The sequence below is a fragment of the Muscardinus avellanarius genome (assembly GCF_963383645.1).
Source record: "Muscardinus avellanarius genome assembly, chromosome: 4".
In the NCBI taxonomy this organism is placed as follows: Eukaryota; Metazoa; Chordata; class Mammalia; order Rodentia; family Gliridae; genus Muscardinus; species Muscardinus avellanarius.
Genome location: NC_137789.1, coordinates 141,469,106 through 141,495,129, shown reverse-complemented (window position 1 = coordinate 141,495,129; position 26,024 = coordinate 141,469,106).

Sequence of the window (26,024 nt, the reverse complement as noted above, 5' to 3'; positions counted from 1 at the left end):
AAGAATAATTGGAATAGAGGAGGGAAAAGAAAGTGATACCAAAGGGATCAACAATCTCTTCAAGGAAGTAATAGCAGAAAATTTTCCAAATATAGAGCAAGAGGTTGATACACAGATCCAGGAAACTTATAGAACTCCCTTTAGACAGGATCGGAGAAGAGGATCCCCACGCCATATAATTGTCAAAATGACCAATGTGGAAGCCAAGCAGAGAATCTTAAAGGCAACAAAAACAAAGGGCCAACTGACATTCAGAGGCAAACCAATTAGAATCACTCCAGACTTCCCAAACCAAGTCATGAGAGCCAGAAGGGCTTGGAGTAACATATTCCAAACTCTGAAAGAAAACTACTTCCAGCCAAAAATTTCCTATCCTGCAAAGCTTTCTTTCAAATTAGATGGAGAAATAAGAAGCTTCCATGACAAACAGAAACTGAAGGAATTTATGTCTTCAAAACCAGCGCTAGAGAAAATACTCAAAGAGATTAACTACAAAGAAGAAATAGGTAACACTCACCAGAACCAGAGAAACAAGAGTTTCCATCCAACAGACAACTAAGATTGGTTATCTGTGGAGATTCATTATTTATGTTAGTCTTTTACCTATCTCTAAGTTGTATTGTTTGCCTTTATTGTTGTTAATTTTTAGGATTTCTAGTTGGAATATTAATATACCTTCAGATATAGCATTTGGAAATATTTTATCCAATTCTATTAGTAACTTTTAACTCTGTTTACATTGTCTTTGGATATACAATATTTTTTTTTATTTTTTAGGGAGTTTGTATATTCTTCTGTTGCCTGTGCCATTGAAATCATATCCAAGAAATCACTGCCAATTTCAATGTTGTGAGGTTTTATGACCCAGATTTTCTCCTAAAAGTTTATAGTCTTAAGATTTATATTTAGGTCTTTTATCTATTTTGAGTTAATACTTGTATATGGGATTAGGTAAAGATCCAATTTTATTCTTTTCCATGTAATTATTATTTTTCAACAATATTTAGTTAAAAGATTATTATTTCCACCACCAAATGTTCGTGGAAACCTTGTCAAAAATAACTTGACAATATAGGGAAGAATTTAGCTCTAGGCTTGTATTTAACTCCAATGGTCTATATATCTGCCTTTAGAACAGTACTACACTGTTTCAATTATTGTAGCTTTATATGGTTTGAAATCAGAAAATATATATCTGCTAGCTTTGTTCTTTTTCAAGATCGTTTTGGGTATCTAGAATTCATATTCCATATTAGGATAGATTTTTTTCTGAAAAATAAATATATAAATATATGATAGTTTCACCTAAAAAAACAGAAAAAAATATGCTCTAGTAAGAAAGAAAGCAAAAAGAAATATTGAAATGCTATCTTTAAATCATCAAACACTTGATATCAGACAAATGAAACTGTTATGTGAGATTATCATTTTTAATTTTGGATAAATTGCTATAATACTAGATGTCAACCACTAAGCCAAGCATGGGAAGGAGGGATGGGGAGAGAATGGGGTGGGGATCGGGTGGGGGCTGACTGGGCGATGTGTGCATGTATGTCTACAAAAGTATGTATCCCACTATGATGTATGAATACAGTGCACCAATAAAATAAAATTAAAAAAAATTTAAAATTAATGTAAAAATAAGGATTCCTATATTCATTCATATATCAAAGTATTTTAATTCAATCAACATTTGCTGAGCTCCTTCTGTATATAGATAACTCTTCCAAGAACTATAGAGAACAAGAGCAAATGAATTCATCTGTGTCCCCCAAGGGCTGATAGTGGAGTTGGGAGAACAAGACACCAGGACATTAGGCAATAATGCTATGGTAAAAGAAGAATCTGAAAGGAAGATACAGCTTGAAGCAGTAATTCACCAGGTTCCCAGAAATGTGGTGGAAATTTAGGGATGTCGAATATGAGAAAAAAATCAATTCATAGGACATAAAGTCACCATGGGATTCCTGGCTCTTCTTTCTAGGGGGCAGTAGTATCTCTTCGCTTTATCTCCCACTCAGGCCTGGGTTGTTTCAAACTCTTCTACCGATGGCTGAAATTATGACCAAAGAATAACTTTCCTACTTTGTGCATGTGATTTGGAAGTATGTCTCTGTTCTCCTCATGGATATGTAGCAATGAAAGGGCAGTATCCATTAATCATTACAATGCCCTTTGTCTATAAGCTCTTTGTGCTTTTGTTTTACACAAAGAGCATATCAGAACTATTGATTTGGATAAGAGAAACTTCAGTCTCTTCACAAGAGAACCAAGGAGGTATCACAGGAGGGCTCAGTTGTCCTTGTTAACAATCATCTCTATTTTACCGAATGAAGGATATTGTGGGAAAGGCTAGATCCTCTGGAAACTCCTTTCCCTCTGCATTTTTTTTTGTATCAGCTTCCAAAAGTATCACCACCTGTAGTCCATAGAGGCCTCTGGATCCCCATTTAACTTTTATTTCTTTGGTTACTGCACTGGCAAATTCTTGAAGATTTACTGAGATGGTTTATTTTCATATCTCTGAAAACTCTCTCTTCTAAAAGTTGAAGGAGGCTTCATATTTCTAGCATAAAATAAATTATTAAATGAGACCAAATTTGTTTCATCAGACTTTACTTTATATTTCCTTTATGATTAGTTCCTCATATCACCTTCATTTTTCTAAAATGGAAAGTTATTAACTTTCTGAAGCTATTAAGTTCCATATTTGCAATATATCATTAAAATGTTATCTTCATGAAGGAAAAAAGGACAGATTCTATTGATTCCAATGTATGGTACTGATATTAGGGGAATTAAATTACATGTTAGGCCAACTCAATTTTATCCTGTGTGTGGGGGTTATGGCAGAGAGATTGAAGAAGGACACTGCAATCAGAATTTATTTTAGTCACAAATTAGAGAGTCTTATACTCCATCTTTATCATATTTATAATGCACATGAAGAGCCATTTGCCAAGATTTTATAAAATATGTAAGGTCAAAAACACTTGGGAAAGCATCATTTTTCTATTTCCTAAATTCAGTGCAAGGATTGTTACTTTTGAGGTGCCATTAGTAGTTGCTTTTACTCAGAAATATGGATTCATGGTCAGTTGTCTCTGGAATAAGATAGGTTAATTAGGTTTTTTTTTTTCTGTAGGACTTCTCAGAGCTTCTAGTATGTTAATGTGATGATGAGTCTCTGAGATATAATCAAGTTTGCAGAATTTTCTGAATAATTATTCTATAGAACCTGTGTGTATTTGTGGTGTGTGTGTGTGTATGTGTGTTGTCTGTGTGTGATAATATATCTACAAGGAATGACATTATTATTGGATACAGTTCTAATTCAACCTTACTTAACCAAAGCAAAAATGGAAGCATAGAGATATTTGAGAAATTTATCAAAGTCTACAACTGATCAGGACTAAAATTGAGCAAGGGAAGAGAAATGGGCTAGTTCCCTGCATGACATTTTTTTCAAAGAGGCATGGATGGCATGTAACAGATGTTTAGTCTATAGATTTCCAGTGACAGAAATGCATTTGCCATTGAACTAATAGGGAGTGATGTACTGCACATACTCTTTATCCCAAAAATGTTCTTTATTATTAAATGCATACAGAAACCCAGAAATAATTTATAGCAGCAACAGTATTTCTCCTGCAGTAAATATTTATTTTGACAATCAGGATTATAAAAAAGGCTACTTAACATTACTAACATAATTAACTACACACATAAATATTTTAGTAATATACACATGTGAGCTAATTTATATTTTATGGGTTCATAGCTTATTTTAAAAAGTATGATACTTAAAGATAACCCTATTTATTTTGAAGATGATGAAAATGAAGTCAAGATGGAGAAGCTGAGGAGAGAACCTGATTCTCCATTTTCTCATAGCATGGTGCTCCCAATCCTATAAGTGCATTTGCTACCATAACAAAAGAAATAGCTCATGTGGTGTTACACCTTCTTCTCATTTAAACTTTCATTTGTTTTCACAAGTTAAGGTATGCTTCTGAAATAAAATGACTTGTCATTCTTCAGTGACTGGATCTCCTTTTTACTTAGGTTAGAAAATTAGGACTTCTACTGATCCCTGTGAGGAGCAATGGGGTCTGTTTGAGCATGTGGGGTTCATTAGTCACAGTCTCCTTTTCTAAAGATACTTCCTATCTCTCATTATCCCTCTATTCTTTTCCATTACCTTCTTTCTCTCTCTCCTTCCTTCCTTTCTTTTTTCTTTCCTTTTTTCCTGGAGATTAAATTTAAGGCTTCATACATGCTAGGAAAGAGCTATACCACTGAGCTACTTCCCCATTCCTTCATGTCCACTCATTTTCAAGGAAGGGACAGCTCTTCTTTTTCATATATTAGTGCCATCTTTGCTGTAGAACTTAAATAGGAGCAGTAAGCAAAGGAAATAGGAAAAGTTGTCTAGCTTGGAATAGAAGATCAACAATCCTTTGTAATACATAGGCAAACTCTAGGATGTGGTTTAGAAGTTGTTATTGCCCTTTGATTTTTACTATAGCGAAAAGGGAGAGTCACTGGAGGCAGATATTTTATATTTATTTATGTTGTTTACCCAAAGTATGTCTCTAGGCATGCTTGGTGTCATCACAAATGCTTCCACAGCACATCACCACTCTGGTTGGTAGCAGGTCCTCTATCCTTCATTGCATCTAAGCAGATCTGAGCACTGGTTATGAGGCCCAGAAGGCTCTGGAGTATCTGACTCTGAAGTCCTCAAAACCTTCACTCAGCCATAAAATGCTTGCCCTCTGCATGTCCAAAGCAAGTTCTTTTTGAACCCAGTATTTCTTAGGGACCCAATATTTCTGCCTTACTCAATTTGGATGGCTTCACTCATAGGCATTTGACTGACTCTAAGAAGAACCCATTCTATCCAGCAGATAGTAATCACAGATCTGGATCACCTGCCTCTGACTGCAGCCCTAGTTTTTCCTGAGTATCTTGAATGAACATCTGTTATAGTGATCAATTTCTCTCATTGATATGTAGAAACTATTTATGTTTTGAGGCTATCTAACTATTCTCTGTCATGTCTTTCAAATTTTTTCTAGTTTATTGTTCATTTTCTATTTTGCTTTAACATTATATGTCTTTTTGTTGTGTAGATGATAAATGAAACCATTTTTTCTGAAATAATTATTTTCAGCCTCAAAATTTAAAGCTCACATGCTAACATAAAACACAGTTACAAGATGGATTTCTACAGAAAAGCACATTAAGAATTTGATTTTTAGTTTTTGCCCTGTTTCTGGACAAACAGACATGCCTAATTCTCCATCTGTATCTTTCTGTCCAGCATTTAAAGAGATTGATGTTTCTCTATGCAAACAATGAATCTATAGGGAAACTGCCCTAAAAAGTCTCTTTCAAGATGCTCATTGGTGGGAATTTGACAGAAAACAGAAGATTCCAACCATGCTGTTTCAAAATATGTTCAAAATTCAGCAGTTGAGTTTTGATTGATGGGTACTTCCCACATCATTTATGTCTCACATGTCTATAGTTTTCTTCTATAGATCTAATACTTATTCCCAGAAGAAATATACCAAGTGCTATTTCAGGTTACGAGATCTTTTCCCTTTTGTATCTAATGCAGAACGATTAGAAAAAATATGAAAAGGAATATGAAGCACAGAGAAAACCAAAAAAGAAAAACCTTCAATTAAAACAAATAAAAATGTTTTGACTTATTTCATACATATCTTTGAGTGTCTTAAAAGTTTTTATTTCTATATCCCAGTATACTCGGTGATATTCATTCATTCAAAATATAAGAGTATCATCAGTAGGTATTGGTCAATCTGGAAAAATGTAAAAACTTTTTGACCTACTATTCCCACTGTATTTTACACAACTAGAACCTCAGAAATAGGAGAGGAGTACTAGGTCTTCAAATTAAGTAGCTCATACACAAAGAAAACAAGACTATAGATGTGTGCTCTTGTTCATTCCAAATAAATGCAAATATTTCTTACCTTTTCTCCTTTAGCCTACTGTGCACCTAAAAATCATGTTAGTTTGCTTTAGCAAAGAAATCCCATTTAGCCTAGCAGTTGCCACTGGGGATGTTACTGGATTTCATTTATATTAGTCCACTGTTATCCTCTAGTTCCCAGTTGATTTTTCTGGTGACCAATCTGATATACTGGGAAATTATAAGAATCATCGCCTCTTTCATCATGTAGGTCTGTAAGTGTCATACTAATTTGTTCATTCTATGTAATAAGGTAGTTTCTAGGGCTTTCTCCATTATGGTAGTTCATTTCGAAGAACAAGGATTTAATGTGGAAGTTCTACCAGTTATCACATCTTACACTCTATCAATTTTTGGTCCAGGAAAATGACTCAGAGTATATCTTTGAATGGAGTTAATGTTGGTGGATCTAGGTCACATCCCCATTTATTAACTGGATGATTACTCTCATTGATAAAACATAATTAATCTTTGGTTAGCCAAGTATTAAAGTTAAGTAGAACTATGTATCCAATATTTTTAGAAACATAGGACTATTTTTATTTTCCTAGTGTATGGGTACCCAATTAAATAATCATAGTTCCCTTTGAGGAAGAATTATGAGCATTATTATCAGCTGTGTATTTTATTATAATGTATTGCAGTATATTGATATTGTCTTGTTCTTTCTTCTGGGAATTAGATACCTCCTTTAGTTAATTGGTTTTGGGTCTGAGAAGCTGAAGAAGTACTTGTGACTTTATTAGAAAAATTTTCCTCGACCTCCTAGTTATACATCCTTGATTTCATTGGAACAAGTGGGTTTCCTAGAGATATTTTATGTGAAGCTCTCTGCAAGTCAAGCCCCCATGACTGCCATTCTGTCCTTGCTGCTCAGCTCATAATAATTGTTACCACTTTGTTTTGATAGTTTAACATCATCATCTGTCCCCTACTGTTCAGGATCATATCATTTTCATTGCTGTAAGTGAGACTGGTTCTGTAGCAGCATTTCCCACCATGGGCTCTGACTTCCCAAGATAGCTGCTTTTGTTTAGCATCCACAACACATCCCTTCTAATTGAGAGCACACATCCCTTATTTGTCAAACTATTATTCTGCTCATCTTATTTCATATTTACAGTACTTTCTATGGAATTTTGTATGAATAATTTTTGTATTTCATTTTCATAAGGTTTAAAAGGAGCTTTTTCTGTCATTTTTGTGTTCATAATATGTTGTCTTCCTATTATTTATTTATTATTCTTTTGTGGTAATGCGATGGAACCCAGGGGCATTCTACCTCTGAGCTACACCCTGAGACCTACTATTATTCTTTATTTTGAAACAGGACCTTACTGAGTTACAAAGGGCCTCACTAAGTAGTTGTCCATGAACCACGATCCTCTTGTCTCAGCCTCCCAAATGCTGGGATTACATGCATGTGCCACCACTCTCGGCTGTCTTCCTATTATTTCTAATTCTCATTCCCTCCTTTATCTGGACCTTCTCTTTTCTCTGTATCTATATTCCAATGCTATTTAGTTTGAATCTCATTTTCAAAAGTTCCTCCTGATTGTGGGACTTTGTTTTGCTAGGTTTTTCCAACTCGACTCGGATTTTTAAGTGGTCATGGGGCCCAGAGGTCACAGCCCTTTGTATCTTACAACTTGAATTTACCTGCTATTGGAGAATTCAGACCTTCTGTCAGGTGGTCCTATGACATTTCCATTGGACACTCGCTATTTTGGAGACAGTACATTAATTAGATCCTTGATTGGTATTCCTTCTTCCTCCAGAAGGGAGGCCATTAAGGTCTTTCTTTGTTGCTGATGTACTCTGACTTGCTTGTATTTTGGCATTCATGGATATTCCTACAAATGTACATGCATGTGAAATTATTTTTATCCTTTGATGATGGTATACGTTTATCTATGATATTTTGATTTTGCTATGTAATTTCTATAATTTTATGAGGTTTATAGAGAAATTCAAATCTGTGCTGATAGTGATATCTTCTCGGATTCCTTGATTAGCAAATTAATCCATATAATATCTATTGAGGTATTCACTTTTATCATTGGTACACTATAGATGAGGATACTAAAGATTGGAGAGTAAGTGTCCCAAAGTTCAACCTTGTATGTCATAGAAGTGAAACATAATTTCAGGCATTTTCTTTACAGAACACACATTATTATGCATCTTGCTGGGCTGTCCTGAGTGCCACATAAACTTCTATCAAAATAATGAGTACATATTGAATAATTTTTAAAGGGGTCTATTTCCAAATTGAATTAGAAAGAATTAAATGGATAATGTCTGAGGCATTTTTTTTTTTTTTGGTGGTACTGGGGTTCCTGGAAGCCCTTCTACCTCCGGGCTACCCTCCCAGACCTATTTTATTTTTGGAAACAGGGTCTCTTAAACCAGCGCAGCTGGCGTCAAACCTGCGCAATCCTCCTGTCTCTGCCTCCCAAGCATGGGGATTACAAGTGTGCGCCACCATGACCGGCTGAGGCTTTGTGTTTTTGAGGTACATAAAGAATACCAGGGTGGCTGATACCTTCAGAACCAGGGATGGGGGTGAGGGTCATGAGTTGTCCCATAAAAAGTAGACAAGGGTAGGCGACTTAGGGTACACATTACCAGATATAGTTAGGGTTTTGGCTTTTATTGCATATGTAATATGTTATCATTTAGGCATTTTAAGATGTATAAAATTTTATGAGATATCAAACTAGAGATATACTTTTTAGAGAACTTTGATTTTGAAGAATTACTTGGCCAAGAATGTAGGTGAAGGAGTGGATAATACAGATAGTAATGAGAAGGCCTCTAAAGGTGACATAAATAACTATGTAGGAAAGGGTCCTAGGCCATGAGGCAGGAGAGGTAGACTAGTGAGGAAGAATGAGGAAGGCCTTAGAGGGGAACTGTGGAGCAATGGAGCAAGCACCTTTCTTTTGCATTACTCATTAATAAGTGGGCATTCTCGAGTAATGTCTCAGAATCAGACAGTGTATAGAATTACTGCATTAGGTTGAATGGAACAACACTTTTAAGTTTCTCAGTCAGCTTTTCAAGTTTTTAGGTTCCTGAATCAGAAGAATAGCCAAAATATTTGTATTTTGTGATGACTCCACTTTCTTGCTATTTGAATCAGTTGCTTTCTGTTTGACTCTCTGAGATCCTATGAACTGGCTTCGTGATGAGTCTTCCGTACAAGGTAACATTTGGCACTTTTCCCATTCTTATTCCAACTGTAGCTAATATATAATATAAAACAGAGGAAAGGATGATGTCTGTGATTTTTTATTATTTTTATCCATGCCAAATGAATTAAATGCATAGGAAATCATTTTTAGAGGACTTAGTAAATTGAATTTAAAAAAAGAAATCATAGCTACTGTTCCATATCACTATCTGCCTTCTAGAGGAGCTTTGGCTTCTTGTTTTAAGCTCTGAATTTTCTCCAGAGTCTTAGAATACTGGGAGTTGTTTTCATAAGTTTATAGATGATGTGATACAGGTCAAAGATTGTTATTGCCTTAAGGCAGGAACATAGCAAGTCAGCACTATTAACTAAATATCTGATGTGAAAAGAATATTTCTTGTTTCTAATTATTGCATCACCTCCAGGAGGACAGTAGTTCTGTTAGTACATTTTTGCCTTCTTCACTGTAAGCTATGTTGGTAATGATTAAGTGCTATGACAATATGCAGAAAGCTTTTAAAGAGACCCTCAGTGTCTTTGCCAGCCACTGTCCTTGATATTGGAAATATGAAGATGACAAAGACTCAGTCTCCATAATTAACGACTCGAACATCCATTTGAGAATTTGTTAAGTAGCCTCATTTTCACCTGTGAGTAAATATAAGTCAATTTACACATCAGAAATATATTTCTGATTATAGTCTGATCTTTACTAAAAACCCTGAAAAGACATAGGTAGATCCTATTTAATTCTCTCTTTCTTCAAAGGTCCTTAATAAAAATGTGCTTTGTTAAAAGAACCATCTTATTGTAAAGGTTATGTATGGATGCATAAAAAAGTTAAATACCATGATGAGTGACATTTTAAAGTTAAATTTAATAATAAACAAGTAATCACAAATATTATTGAATTGTTTTTTAAGGGTTGAAAAAAGAGAATGCCTACTCTATTTTCTTGTGCATCTTCTAGACATACATGAATACCCAAACACAGGCTTTCAAAATCTCCTAGTGTATGTATATAGAAACATGTTAATTGCAGTAATGTAAATCATATGTTGTAGAAAAGGTCTGGGATGCAAATTTCTCTTTTTTCAGGTATTTTGGAATTTCACAATGAATGCCTTGAAAGATAGATAACATGTACCCTGCCAGATGTTTGGTGAGGGGACAGAGCAGGTTAGATTTTGGGGACAATAATAGAAACACCATAGAACAAGGGACTGATATCTGGTAGGCAACAGGTACTTGCTTTGAATTTAGTCGTGTTCACAGATGTTTAAATGTGATAAGACATTTTGAACAGTATCTGGTCCCAACATTAATAATCACAACATCTCACTGGACATCAGAAAACCATTTTTCCCTTGCCTCAACCTGTCACTTAAAATAGATTAGCTTTGCCTTCAGATTTCTCCACTGGAATTCCTGATGGTGTTGATGTTTTGCTAGTTGCTATTTTAATATTGCATTGTTTTGTTCCTTTAATATTGCTGTTTTCTTAATTTTGGAAAATAGGCCCCTAGGCAAATAGAGTATCTCTGGGGTCTGGTGCTTTGTTGAGGAATCTCCATTGTAAACCTTCCCACCTATGTCTAAAGTGTTTCTGTTTCTTCCTGTAAAACGTCACTATAGGATCCATAGCTCACTGATGCTTTAAAACAGTGATGTTTTATATGCAAGTTAACAGTAACATGGGCCAAACAGTGGCTCCAAGGTGGCTTTCATGCTACTACAAGGTATAAGTATAGATAATGAGATGATGTGGGGGAAGAAAGGAAGAAAAGGAAAAAAAAAACTCATATAACTCTTAATGCTTTTTGTTGTACTTGTGATTATTTCCTCTTTCACCATGGGAGTAACACACACATACACAAACACACACACACACACACACACACACACACACACACTAATAATAACAAAACAAAAGATTTATGTTCTTGACTAAAACAAAATGTGCATCTTAGATACACATATCTTATCTCCGAGTCCATTGTATTATCTTAAGCTTTATCTTCTTATTCTAGGTCCAGAGCCAGCACATTGACTTCAGAATTTTTTCTTTTTTCCTTTTAAAGTACATGAAAAAGAAAGAGAAAGCTGGTAATTACGCAAGATTGCAGTAACTGCGCGCGTGTGTGTGTGTGTGAAAACACTGAACTCATCCTGCCAGAATAGCCTGAGTTTGAGTTGACTAACTCCTGGGATGCCAGTTTTCTCAAAAGAACAATATGAAAAGTTTTCATGTCTAGAATGATTGAATAGACCATTCAGTACACAAAACTACTATTACATTCCAAGCTCTGGAATGGTAGCAAAGTAGGAAGAAGAAGAAGGTGAAGTAGGGAAACAGGGCAAGACACTTGAGGCTAGGATGGATAAAAGTGGCACAAACATTGTGCCTCAAGAAGAGACTAGCAAACAGAGCATGGTGGCACATACCATAATCCCAGTACTCCAGAGGCTGAAGCAGAAGCACTGCAGGTCCAAGGACAGCGTCAGCAACTTAGAGAGACCTTCTGCAAATCGAGTGAGACTCTGGTCCAAAATAAAAAAAAAAAGGACTGAGAATGTAGCTTGGAGATAGAATGCCCCTGGATTTATTCCCTAGTTTAAAAAAAAAAATCTAAAAAGAATCCAGTGTGGTGGCGCACGCTTGTAATCCCAGCATTCGAGAAGCTGAGACTGGAGGATGGTTGTTTGTGGGCAGCTTCAGCTACATAGGACCTCCGCAACTTAGTGAGACCCTGTTTCAAAATAAAGAATAAAAAAAATAGGGCAGGGGGTGTAGATTGGAGGTTGAATGCCCCAGAGTTCCATCACAAGACCTGTAAAAAAAAAAGTGATTTGTGACTAGCTGAACTATAATGCTACACTATATGCTCTTCTGACCCGAGCATTTGAGTGTTATTTACTACTCAGGTGGACATACTCATAGGTGAAAAGAGATATCATTTCGCTCATCTCTGTGCCTCTACTAGATATCTTCTTCAAGTCTTCTTGTGCCAGGTAAGCAAGGGAATTCCTCAATTTATATATATATATATATATATATATATATATATATATATATATATATATATATATATATATATATATCTCCACTTATGGGAGATAAGCAAAATCCTGAAAGTCTCCTTTCCCATGGAGATGGTGGATAATTTTAGAGCTTGGCATGCACAGATCTACCATATTCCCTTGCACCTGTTTCTGATGGAATATAGGAACTATGAATTCAGTGTCAGATGGAAGGCATTTTCTGGTAATCTGCCAGGCACTGATGGAAGGATCTGTGCTTTCTTCAAATAATAGCAGCCATGCTTTAGAACTTTTTCCAAATTCCGCATCCTACCACAGTCTCCTATGATTCACTGAAACTTCCTTGAAGATCAGAAAATCAGTATTATCGGCGTTCCTCCAAGCATTAAAGAAAGGCACTATTATAGCATAGGAGTCAGCTGTACCCATATATCCCATTTTATATGTGGTGGCAGTGGGGGTGATGATGATGATGATGATGATGATAATGATAGATTTATACAACTGGAAGATACATAATTCAATAATACAGAAGCAGAAAGACTACAGAGACTTGGAAAAAGTTCTTAAAAGACCATCCTCTCCGGCAATCTTCCACACCACAAATATAAGGCAGTATTTCCCTCCTCTTGCCCACCAATAAGAATGCTTGAAGAATCACTTGAATTGTTCGTAGTAAATCCAAGAGTTTTTTATTGCTGTTATTTGACTGGTTTCTGTCCAGTTGCAATAGAGCTACAGAATTAGGAAGATTTCAATTTCATTGGGAGATACACAATTACTGCTCATATAAACTTTACCTCTAGGTTTATATAGGCCTTAGTTCCCAATAAAGATAACCATGTTTATGGTTGAGATATTGTGAGTATTATATGTACACACAATGGTTAGGACCACTGTCTATTAACTGGTTGGCATGAGCATTATTTCTCTCCTCTACTGTGTTCTCTTTTTTGACTCACAGAGCAGCATTGCACACAGGGGCTGCATGCATGATAATCATTTTGTAGGAGAAGATAAATTATATCACCTATGACTTTTCAATTTCTAATGATTGTAATATTAGTCATGTCTAAATCTCCCTCTGGACTAAAAATATTTCATTTCTTCCTCAGCCCTTGAGATTGGGGTGTTACCTCTTCACAGAACATTAGAGCAGAAAGAGTATATTTAGATGGTTTACCTAGCATAATTCCTTTATTTTATAGAAGAAGAAACTGACCTCAAAAGGTGAAATTAATTTTTAAGATCTTTAGGGTAGAGGGTAGCAGAGCAAAAATTGGAATCTATTAGACTTCATTTTCACACTGTTATCCTACCTAATAGCCGAAATCAAAGATGTCACGATTTTTCCTCTGGTTGTACTCTTGCAAAAATTTAAATAAGCGAAAGAGGATCTGATTTTTTTTTCTTTTCCATTTAATCTCAGTCTAAGGTTATGAAGCCACATTTTAAATAATTGGAGAACAGAAAAAGTCAAATTATAGATATACTATTTCAGAGAACAAAAAGAACTAAACAGTTTCATGTGGCCTAAACATCTTTTTTAAAGTACCTTTCTTTAACGAGTCTACCCAGGTCCCAATAAGGAAACACAGAACAACCACATATTCCAGCATCTAGGTACACATAACAGGATGCCAACAACATGACCAGAAAACAAGACTGATTAAAGCACACAGCAGAGGAGACCAATCCACTCATATGGCCACTATTTAGTGTTAAAGCTAGAGGACAGACAAATAAAAAAAGAACAGTTTACTATTGTAGCTGGTTCCAAAAGAACCATGCTGTGTCCCCTTTGATGTCCCACCAGAGGCCATCTGCAATAAGCAACCTGGTCTGCAAATGTAGAGCTGTTCAGTTGGGAGATCAGCATTAGGACCAAACAATATCAGGAGAGATTGTAGGACAGACCTGTTAATTTCTACATGTGTGACCTGGATATAAAGCAAGACCATTTTCAAGTATAAGACTTAGACAGCCACCATATCTGTACCATGCAAAGATATGGCCAGAGTAGTGGCAGAAGATGGACCAGGGTCTCTTTGATCTACCTGGATAGACAAGGTAGCTTCACATGAAGGATACTGGCCACCAGAATTATCAGAATCTCAGTACTGTGTTAAAGGATCAGTCAGAACAGGAGGAATGAGGGTTAGAAGCGACCCTTGGGTGAGAAGAAAGGAGGGCTTGACTTAGAAGGTGAAGTCCCTGCTCTTTCCCACTTCCTGATCCTCCACTCTTGGGCCCATGGGTCTTAGTCAATGTAGATCAGTTTGGACTATCATAGTAACACCTCTTGTGTTCTTTCTCAGGACCTACAGAAAATTTGGGATCATGAGCTACTGTTTGTGTGACACATTGTAGTCCCTAGTGTAGGAAGTGTCTCAACAGCTTAACCATAGCCCTATACAGGGATGGGGTCATAGTCCTGCTTAGACACTTTTTTTTTGTGTGGTACTGGGGATGGAACTCAGGGGCATTCTACCTCTGAGCTACCCCCCACCCCCCAGCCCTATGTTTTTTTTATTCTTTATTTTGAAACAGGGTCTCACCAAGTTGCAAAGGGCCCCAGTAAGTAGCTGAGGCTGTCCGCAAACCATGATCCTCCTGTCTCAGTCTCCTGGAAGCTGGGATTACAAGCATACACCATCATGTGCAGCCTGCTTAGATACTTTTAAGGTCCCATATCTTTCTCTCTGTGAACACTCCCATTTTTCCAAGTCTTTATCATCCCACTTCCTAACAAGGCCTCTGGAACAGCCTTCTTTCTCCTGAAATTATTAACTTGTTTATGTGTGGTAGTAACTCTCACAACCATTTGGGTCTTCTGTTTATTAGTTCCATTTGCCTATGTCTGTGGATGACGCAGCTTCTGGATACTTGAGGATTTATGTCTCTTTAGTAATACCACTGAGTCTCTTTACAAAAACACACATTCAAAACCACATCAAGCTGTGAGTTGTGGTACATGCTTGTAATCCCGGCACTTGGGAGGCTGAGACTGGAGGATCACAGTTTCGAAGTCAGCCTCAGCTACTTAGTGAGGCTCTCAGCAACTTAGTGAGACCCTGTTTCCAAATAAAGTATTAAAAAGGTCTGGGAGTATAGCCTGGAGGTAGAAAAGCCCCTGGGTTCCACTCTCAGTACCACATACACACACACACACACACAAAACAAAACAAAACAAAACAAAAAAACAACAAAAAAACAAAAACAAAAACCACATCAAGAGAATCATATACCATAACCAAGTAGGGTTCATTTCAGGGATGCAAGGCTGGTTTCACATATGAAATTTATCACATGTAATTCATCCATGTTAAAAATTCATCACATTGCCGGGCATGGTGGCGCACGCTTGTAATCCCCGCGCTTGGGAGGCAGAGACAGGAGGATCACGCAGGTTCGAAGCCAGCCGTGTGCGCTGGCTTAGGAGACCCTGTTTCCAAATAAAAATGTAAAAATAGGTCTGGGATTATAGCCCGGAGGTAGAAGGGCTTCCAGGAACCCCAGTACCACCACTAATAAATAATAATAATAATAATAATAATAATAATAATTCATCACATAAACAGAGCCCAAGACAAAAATCACATGATCTTTTCAATAGATGCTGAGAAAGCATTTAATAAAATACAACATGCATTTATGCTAGAAGCACTGGAGAAAATCAGAATATAAGGAACATACCTCAACATCATAAAGGCAATATACAATATGCCAACAGATAACATCATATTAAATGGGGAAAAAACTGAGAATTCCCTCTAAGTACAGAAACAAGACAAAGATTTTCATTACTGTCACTATTTTTCAATATAGTACTTGAGACTAGCCAGAGCAATAAGGCAAGAGAAGGAAATAAATGGAGTACAAATAGGAAAAGAAGAACTAAATCCATATTTGCATACAATGTGATACTGTACTTAGTAGACCCAACAAACTCAACCAAAGGCTTATAAAAACTGATCAACAATCTCAGGAAAGGCTCTGGATACAAAACCAATCTTAAGCCAGGTGTGATGGTGCACACTCGTAATCCCAGAATTTGGGAGGCTGAGACAGGAGGATTGTGGTTTGCGGGCAGTCTCAGCTATATAGTGAGGCCCTTTGCAACTCAGTGAGACTCTTTTATGTTTGTTTGTTTGTTTGTTTGTTTGTTTGTTTATTTATTTATTTATTTATTTATTTATTGGTGGTACTGGGGTTCCTGGAAGCCCTTCTACCTTTGGGCTACACTCCCACGGGCTACACTCCCAGACCTATATTATACTTTTTTTTTTAAATGTGGAAACAGGGTCTCTTAAGCCAGTGCGGCTGGTTTGGAACCTGCGTGATCCTCCTGTCTCCGCCTCCCAAGCATGGGGATTACAAGTGTGTGCCACTACGCCCCACGTGAGACTCTTTTTTAAATAAAGAATAAAAATACGGCTGGGGTGTGTAGTTTGGAGGAAGAATACCCCTTGGTTCCATCCTTAGTACTGCAAACAATCAATCAATCAATCAACCAACCAACCAATCAGTGGTCATTCTTCCAAAAGTGATCTACATATTCAATGCAATACCCTTTAAATTGCCAAGATTATTCCCCACAGACACAAAAAAATCAGTCCTTAAATCCATTTGGATTAACGTGGGTTTAAATATCACTTTGAGCTCTATTTTGTAAAAAATTTAAAAAGATACTTTAAGAACTTCTTGATTTCTCTAAGACATATGATATGCTATAGTTGTTATCCTTAAGTAGTGTAAGCATTATCCAATACTGCATTAGCTGCTGGGAAGAAACAAAGATGTGTTCTCTTCTCAAAGAATTAACAATGCAAATCAGAATAAACAATATATTTTAAGAAGTTTAAGAAAACATACTGGAAAAAAGGATAAAACACCCAAGAGAGTAATCACTTTGTAAGATTCTTTTTGGTACTGAGGAATGACCCTAAAGGCATTCTACCTCCAAGCTACACCCCAAGCCCTATTTTATTTTATTTGAAATCGGGTTCTCACATGGTTTCTGAGAGGCTCCCTATGTTGCCAAGACTGGCTTTGAACCTGAGATCCTTCTGTCTCAGCCTCCCAAGTGCTGGAATTACAAATATGCTCCACCAGTCCTCGCTGTAAGAATGTTTTAACTGCACAGAGGGGGTGTTTCTGATCATGTGTTTAGAAAACAAGGAACCCACCAGAAGGTACCTATGAGACCTTTGGTGTGTTGCTTCAATGCATTAAACTGAAAACAAACTAGAACACTTTATTGTTTAAAAAGTAATTGTTAGTTCTAATAACTTGGAACAGCAGCACAGACCTTTGCATCCTGGGGTCACTCTTTGGCTGTTCCCAGAAGGGTTCCTGCTAATCTGTACAAAGACCTGTTTCTAAGTCCAGGTTGTGACCTACATGGTCATTTTTCCTGCAGAAAGGGGGCTGAGGCTATCTGCAAACCATGATCCTCTTGTCTCTGCCACTCAAATGCTAGGATTATGAGTGTGCACCACCATGCCCAGCTGAGAATTGAGAATTTTGATTGGAGAAAAAGGATAGTTATTTCAGAAAGGGTGGGATTAGAGACTCACTATTAGAGATGTCCTGGAGGTCTTAGAATTATGGGATTAAATGCACACTAAGTAGAGCAGAGCTTGGTTTAGTTAAAGCATGCTCACTCTTGGATAGCATGAAGAAAGGTTACTGTGTGCTTTGATCCTATTTGGGATGTCTGTGAGTTCACTGTGGGTGACCCTGCAAGGTTGTGGGGAGAGTCTGATGCTGGAGACTCCAAAGTCCTTGTGAGATGCTTCTCCAGCCTCCTGTTAATTCTCTCAGACATTTACCACTCTGAAGACCTTAAGTTCAATATTGGATAAACATGAAGGTGTAAACTTGGAGTAGATGGGCTGGTGGAGACCTGTGGAAAGACATAGTTCCATCACTCTTTGCAGGTAATGGGAAGCTGCCTCTCTCTTACCCTCATTCCATGTTTTTCTTTAGATCTGGCGCTCGAGCTTTTGCTATGCAGGCGAACATGAAGAGTTATGGGTGGGTTTTAAAGTGGATTGAATATAATTTGAAGTTAAGAGCTGTAGAATTGACCAAATCCATGGAGATCCTGGAAATCAATGTCTTGAGGCTCAGAGAACGATAGGAATTAGGAACAGAATTTACTGTTGATTCTGGACAGCTGCTGCCTTCTGAAACACATTCTGGGGCCTGACTTCTCTCCAGGAGCATCTTCGTTTAGTGTTTTGGTTCCTCAGTTTCTTATTCCTCCACAACTAGTCCTTCATTTTAGTGTGTTTTTCATTCTCTATCTTCTCTCTTTTCTCCTTTCAACCAATAACTCCACCTCTTTCCCCATTCTGTCACATCTACCTAGCCTCTTCTTTCCCTCACTCTCTCCTTTTTTCCTTTCCTCATTTTCTCTCATTTGTACTTCTTTGTGTGGGAAAAATTTGAGGAAACTTTTGCATATAGTGCGGGGGTTTGAATCAAGTGCTTCTCCTTTACTAAGCAAGTGCTCTAGCGCTGAGCCACATCTCCAGCCTACGAGGTGAAATTATATCCACAAAAATGTATGAACAGGTTCTACACAATAACATGATGTCAAGAAGAATTTTCTAAGATCAGCTTCTTTATGTGGTGGAATGAGTCCCCGGGAGAAGTAGTAAGTGCCAAGTTATTTAAACTCAACTGGTTGCATATATGTCACTATCAATTATAAATCATATTATGATGTGAGACTATAATGAACCAGTGAAAGTATAAAATAAATAAATAAATCGATAACACAAAAATACACTCTCTAAAGCACATGATGTACTTAAACAAACATATCAAAGTAAATCACTAGCACATGATATACTTAAACAAACATATCAAAGTAAATCACTAAGCCAAGCATGGGAAGGAGGGATGTGGAGGGAACGGGGTAGGACTTGGATAAGGGCTAATTTGGTGATGTCTGCATGTATGTCTCCACCATTTTTTTATCCCATTAAAATGTATGACTATATTGCACCAATAAAAAATTTAAAAAAATATATAAAAAAATCTAACTGATCAAAATCAACAAGGACCATCTTCTAGGAAGTCTCAGACTTAAACATATAGAAAAAAATCCTAACAGGATTTTTCTCTTCTTAGCTCAGTTTGTCTCTGACTAAATTTTGTAACTCTTAACTGAAATCAGCACTGTCAACCATCAGCAAGATTCACTGCTTTCTTATGGCCAAATTCAACAGAAACTAGAACAAAATAGAGGTAGGAGCTATTAGGGATGCCTTTCTCAAGAAGAAGCCTGTGAAAAATTGGACTTGACATTGAGGAGCTTCAGTGCTTATTCTAGTCCCGCCCCTGATACTGCAATCCAAAGGAAAAAGTCCTTCTAATACTTCATTACACAGTTTTCTGGTTAGTCATCACTTCTTAAAGTATCTGAGTATGAGTTTTCCACAAAGAGTAAAGCAGTACAAAGCCCCCTGTTTTCTTAGTATATGTTTAGAACATTTTCACTGAGCTCTACTTATAATAATGTTTATGTCATCCTTGTTGCACATAAATCTTTTAGCAGAGTATGTGAAATATAAATATTGCTACTTTGAAGATCGGTGTCTTCACTATCACATTATAGAGCTCTTTAAGAGATGTCACTATTTTTGAAAATGATTCCGTCAAGCATATTTCTTGATCCCCCTCAAACTATAGAAACCCACTTCAGTGCTATAAACAAGTAGAACTTTCTACAAGGAATGCATATACTGTAGATCTTTTTTATAAGTATCTCTTAGCAGACCTTTCACTTGGGTGCTACTAAGGCCATTTTACAGATTAAGGTCTTAGAGATGACAAAGGGGAAATTACTTGCTCAGTGATAGAGCTTGAAAACAGAGAGATTCAGAACACAGTCTGTCTCCAAAGCCCCATGCCCAATGTCAATGCTATTTGTCTTCTGTTTTGTTCATCTCTACACTCCAGGTTCTAGCTGTCCTGTGGCTGACTCTTATTATATCACCACTGGCCTTTCCAGATACAGATAAGGCAAGACAGAAATGCCACCATATTCCATTTGCTCTCCTATGGTTAAAAACATTGCTTGTATTATCTGTAGAGTTGATATTGTCTTGGTTAGAAGCAGTGTGAAATAGCAATGGACTAGGGCTTGGGATTTGGCTCTGAACAAGCAATTTTTTATCTATGTCTGTCTGTCTGTCTATCTACCTATCTATCTATCATCTATCTATCTGCATACACACACATATATGCATATATACATACATACATATATACACATACATATTTGTATGTATGTATATATTTGGTACTGGAGATTGAAATGTACATTATGCTATATAATATATAATATATAATAAATGCATATATAATTATATATATTTGAAATATATATTTGGTATATATATATGTATATATATATATATATATATATATATATATATATATACTTTTATATTTGATATGGGGAAGTGAATTCAGGAACATTCTATCCAAGCTGTTTATCTACCACACATTGGCTTTATACCTGTACTTCTCCTGTGTCAACCTTCCAAGTACTGGGATTACAAGGGTGCCATCATGCCCTTTACTTTAACTTGTTTATTTTAAACAGGAGTTGAATGATAATATATGTAAGATTTGTCTGCTGCCAAATTGTATTTCTGTGACCATGCAGTTTCCAGTTATTTAGTTTTTTAAAAAAATAAAAGTTTTATTTAAAAATGCATCATAGCCAGGTGTGGTGACACATACTTGTAATCTCAGCATTTGGGAGCCTGAGACAAGAGGATCACAGTTCACAGAGAGCCTCAGCTATTACTTCGTGAGGCCCTTTGCAACTCAGTAAGACCCTGTTTCAAACTAAAGGACAAAAAAATAGGGCAAGGGTGTAGCTCAGAGGTCAAATGTCCCTGGGTTCCATCCCCAGTATGGAATAAATAAATAAATAAATAAGTAAATAGCATTGTTATAATTTAATCTTAGACTTTTCTTAAGGATAAGTTATACCTGGCTCAGTGCTTCAGTGGCTGCCATTTTTCTTTTTTGCAGCACTGGATATGGAACCCAGGGTCATTCTACCTCCGAGCTACACTCCCAGCCCTATTTTTTATTCTTTATTTTGAAACAGGGTGTCACTGAGTAACAAAGGGCCTCACTAAGTAGATGAGGCTGTCCTTGAACCATGATTCTCCTGTTCCAGCCTACCAAATGCTGAGATTACAAGCGTGCGCCACCATGTCCAGCTCAGTGGCTGCCATATGAAAGCTACCTGTTTAGCTTTAACATATCATGAGTTGACTTTAGTAAAAAATAAAATAAAATCATATATTAGGTAGGCTTCATGGAATACTGAAGTAGCAAATGTTTTCATTTCAGAACAATAGGAGATTGAATCCAGGTTTTGCCATATAAAAAAGATCACCGTCAGCAGGGCATGGTGGCACATGCTTGTAATCCCAGCATTCAGGAGGCTGAGACCAGAGGATTGTGGTTTCTGGACAGTCTCAACTACTTAGTGAGGCCCTAAGCAACTGAGTGAGATCCTGTTTCAAAGTAAAGAAAAATAGGGTAGGGGTGTACCTCGGAGTTGAATGCCCCTGGGTTCCACCCCCAGATCCGCAAAAAAAAAAAAAGTATCACAGTCTAATTTTCAAAAAGCTAAAAATGTAACTCATACAAATCGCCGGGTGTGGTGATGCACACTTGTAATCCCCGCACTTGGGAGGCGGAGACAGGAGGATCACACAGGTTCAAAGCCAGCCTCACTTGTTTAAGAGACCTGTTTCCCAATAAAATATAATATTTATAAAATAGGTCTAGGAGTGTAGCCCGGAGGTAGAAGGGTTTCCAGGAACCCCAGTATCACCACAAAACAAAACAAAACAAAAACCCACAAATCCCTGCACTTGGGAGGCAGAGACAGGAGGATCACGCAGGTTCGAAGCCAGCTGCACTGGCGTAAGAGACCCTGTTTCAAAAATATAAAATAGGTCTGGGAATGTAGCCCAGAAGTAGAAGGGCTTCTAGGAACCCAGTACCACCAAAAAAAAAAAAAAGAAAGAAAAAAAATGAGCAGGTGGTAAGGCTGGTTTGAGGTGTGCTTGTGGAACAAAGATTTACTTAGGAAGTCTATGCTGAAATAAGTTTGCAGGTTAGACACAGAGCCGGATAGTTTCCCACAGAGCATACATACATTATATTTGGGATTTTTCTATTGGCCAAAAAAATAACTTTTGTTTCTACCAGACATCCACAACTTAGTATGCAACTTAGTGTCTTAGCCTCCATCAGTAGTAAACATTAAGTCAATCATGGATATAGTTGACAGAGAAGTAAAGAATGAGTTTCTTCTTCTTTTTTAAATTTTTTTGTTGGTACTGGGGATGGAACCCTTCTCCCTCTGGGTTACACTCCCAGACCTATTTTATATTTTTATTTTGGAAACAGGGTCTCTTAAACCAAAGAGGCTGGCTTTGAACCTGCGTGATCCTCCTGTCTCCACCTCCCAAGCGCGGGGATTACAAGTATGAGCCATCACGCCCGGCAAGAATGAGTTTCTTAAATAATACTTCAGCAATATAAGATTCAGTTAACCTTTCTCTTATTTCCATGTTTTGGATAAATTTTATTATCAGTTCAATGTATTGAATATCATCCTCTTCCTATACCCAAGATTCAGTATCGTTAATGGAGCTACATAATATCCACACTATAAGATTGATTCAAGGATGATTAAATAAAATAAAATGTGTGAATTTTGTAGATCTACTAGTTTTTACTTATTTTATTTGGATTTTGAAGACATCTAAACTCAAATGGTCTATAATTATCAGAATTCCAATAACATCCTTGTTCTCTAAGGTTATGACAATCCACATGCTGTGTCCAGAGCCTATGCAAACTAAGCCACAACTAAAGTCATGAGGAACTTACCAATTTATAATTACATTCAAGACATTTTCCTTGGTGGACCCAGTGTGGGTTTTTGTATTTAACCATGCAGTAATTTCTGCCTCAATTGATCTGAACTCAGGCATGAGCATTTGCATTGCTAAGGGATTCACGGTTGTTTCTGATGCTCTAGGTCAGATACCACATCCTGACAACAGTGCTAATTTTATCTGATTATAGGCAGAAGTGAATGACTGCTAGCAGCAGCACATCATGCGTAGGCATAGAGAATGACAGTCTTACTGGGAGAAAGTGGGAAAAAAATTCTTACTTTGAATGGCACCCCAGAAGAAAGGAGGACCTAGAAATGGAGATAAGAAGTCCTCAATGTCAAATCTGCTCACTCATGGTGTACCAAATGCTAGATGGGTAGTAATTTGGGTCTTATGAGTGGAAAGAAAATATGAATACCGTGTGTTTCTATGCTGCTATTGCTGTTTGGAAAAATCCCATTGGCTGGGACAACCATGTGTTTGCAAGTCTAAAGTCTAGGAATTTAGATATTTTATAAGACATTTGCTGAGTGCTTACTGTGTTCACGCCATTGGGCTAAAGGTTATTCTAATACATTATCATATTAAATTGAATTTATCTAACTATGCCATGGGAAGATAATTTTCTATTTTCTCAACATAGAAATTGAAGCTTAAAGAGGAAAATGCTTTGCTCAGGGCATTACAATATTTTAATTATTTCTTATATACCCAGCCCACTCGACTGTAAAGGCTGACCCCTTTCCATTTGACTTTTGAGAGAGAAATTGTCAGCCTATAAATATATCCCATTTTCAAAGTAAGATTTGGTGTGTCTGTGTGTGTGTGTGTGTGTGTGTGTATGTGTGTGTGTGCGTGTATGCATGTGTGTGTGTATTTTTGAGTGTGTCCATGTGCAAACATTCATGATTATCTTAGAATAAAGACATGATCTCATTTCAAGGAATTTGTTTTCAATTCAGAAAATGATATTTCTTTGAAATATTATGAGTATCTCTTAACAACAGTATCCCAAGACTTGTCATTTCACATTCTTCAGGAAAGAAATGCCTTCTAATTTCGATTTTTAATCTATTTTGAGTGACATATTAATTGTATGAATTATGAGCGTCACTGTGATATTTCCATACCTGCATACACAGACTGCTGTGATCATGTCTATCCAAACTTCTTCTACCCTCACCCTAGCATTCTTCCCATTTCTAGAATCCTAATAATCATTATTCTGCTTTCAGGTGGGATGTTTTTCTTGTCTTAGTTTTCATAAATGAGAGAGAGCCTAAGATACCTATCTTTCTGTGTCTGGTTTATTTTGTTTAATGCAGGGTCCTCTGGTTACATCCATTTCATTGAAAATGACACATTTTCATTCCGGATAATATATATATATATTCACATTCTCTGTATCCATTCATCTGTTAATACACCTAGGCTGATTCCATCGCTTAGTTATTGTAATAATGGGATAAACATGGACATGCAAAGTAAGTAAGTATTTGTTTAATAGCAACAGATATCCATAGCCTAATTTTTTTCCCATCTGGAGATGGAACCCAGGGGCATTCATTCGACCTCTGAGCTACAACCCTGTCCAATTTTTAATTCTTTATGTTGAAACAGGGTCTCACTAAGTTGTGGAGGGCCTCACTAAGTAGCTGAGTCTCTCTGAGAGTCACAACCCTCCAGTCTTAGCCTCCCGAATGCTGGGATTACAAGTGAGTGCCACCACACCCGGTGTATAGCCTAAACTTTATGTGAACTGTTCTACTGATTTTCAGGAGCAGCATCTTGTTATTATTGTTTCCTTTCCTAACATTGAATTTCTGAGACAGAGGGGTGTTACAGATCCTGAGAACGTATTAAGAGGAGTGTGGTTATAAAGAAGCTGAATGTACATTCGCATCTTTTTATTTAACATACTTGTTTCCTTCACTGTTCTTGATTTTCTCATCTCAGCAAGACAGACTTGTGACATGCAAGACCTCAGGAAATGATGTACCAGTATAATGAAGCACAACTTCACGACTTGGGTAAGGATTTAGATAGGTGGGGATACTGAATTATTTCTTTCTTTTACTAAAAATTAAGTAATCCCTTTAGGGTTTTTCTATAACTTCTATGTGTGAATCAGAGGAAAAGAATCATTAAAGTAAGTAGTGGTTGTGGGGTTTGGGATCAGAGAGTGCTGGAAAGATTTTGGTCTTACTCTTGATCCATTGAAAGAGTATAAGAGACTACATTTTGAGCCTCAATTTCTTCCTCTGTAGCAGGGAGATAACACCTTAACTAGTTCTGGAGGTGATGAAGTGGTATCAGGATATAAAGGTGTCCGTGGCACATCATCGATCTGTTGTTAGTGAATACTCTCTGCTATATAAATAGCATTCCTCTCCATGACTTATTTCTTTACATTCACAAAGGATGTTCACTTCATATCTGTTCATCCTCACCACAACTTCTTCATCTATGAAGAAACTCTTGCCTCCATTTGCCCACATAGTTTATAAATAGAATCACCGATTTACCTAGATTTTTAGTCCAGAGCTTTTGATCTACCAGCCAGAGAAGAGGATAGAGTTTCCCCAAGGCCTGTGTCATGTAGGTGAGCTCCTCACATCTATTCATGAGCAAAGTGCTTATGACACCTGTCTAGTGTCTAATTGATAGATTATAGCGACATCCTGTCAAGTGTCTAATTGACAGGTTATAGCAGCCATTGAAGTTAAATATTTAGAAAAGAAAAATGTAGAATTGCAAAAAATTCTGTTGTCCCAACTTCTTAATGAAAACTGGGAAGAACGCATTTTTCTTTTTGCGATGGTTGTCC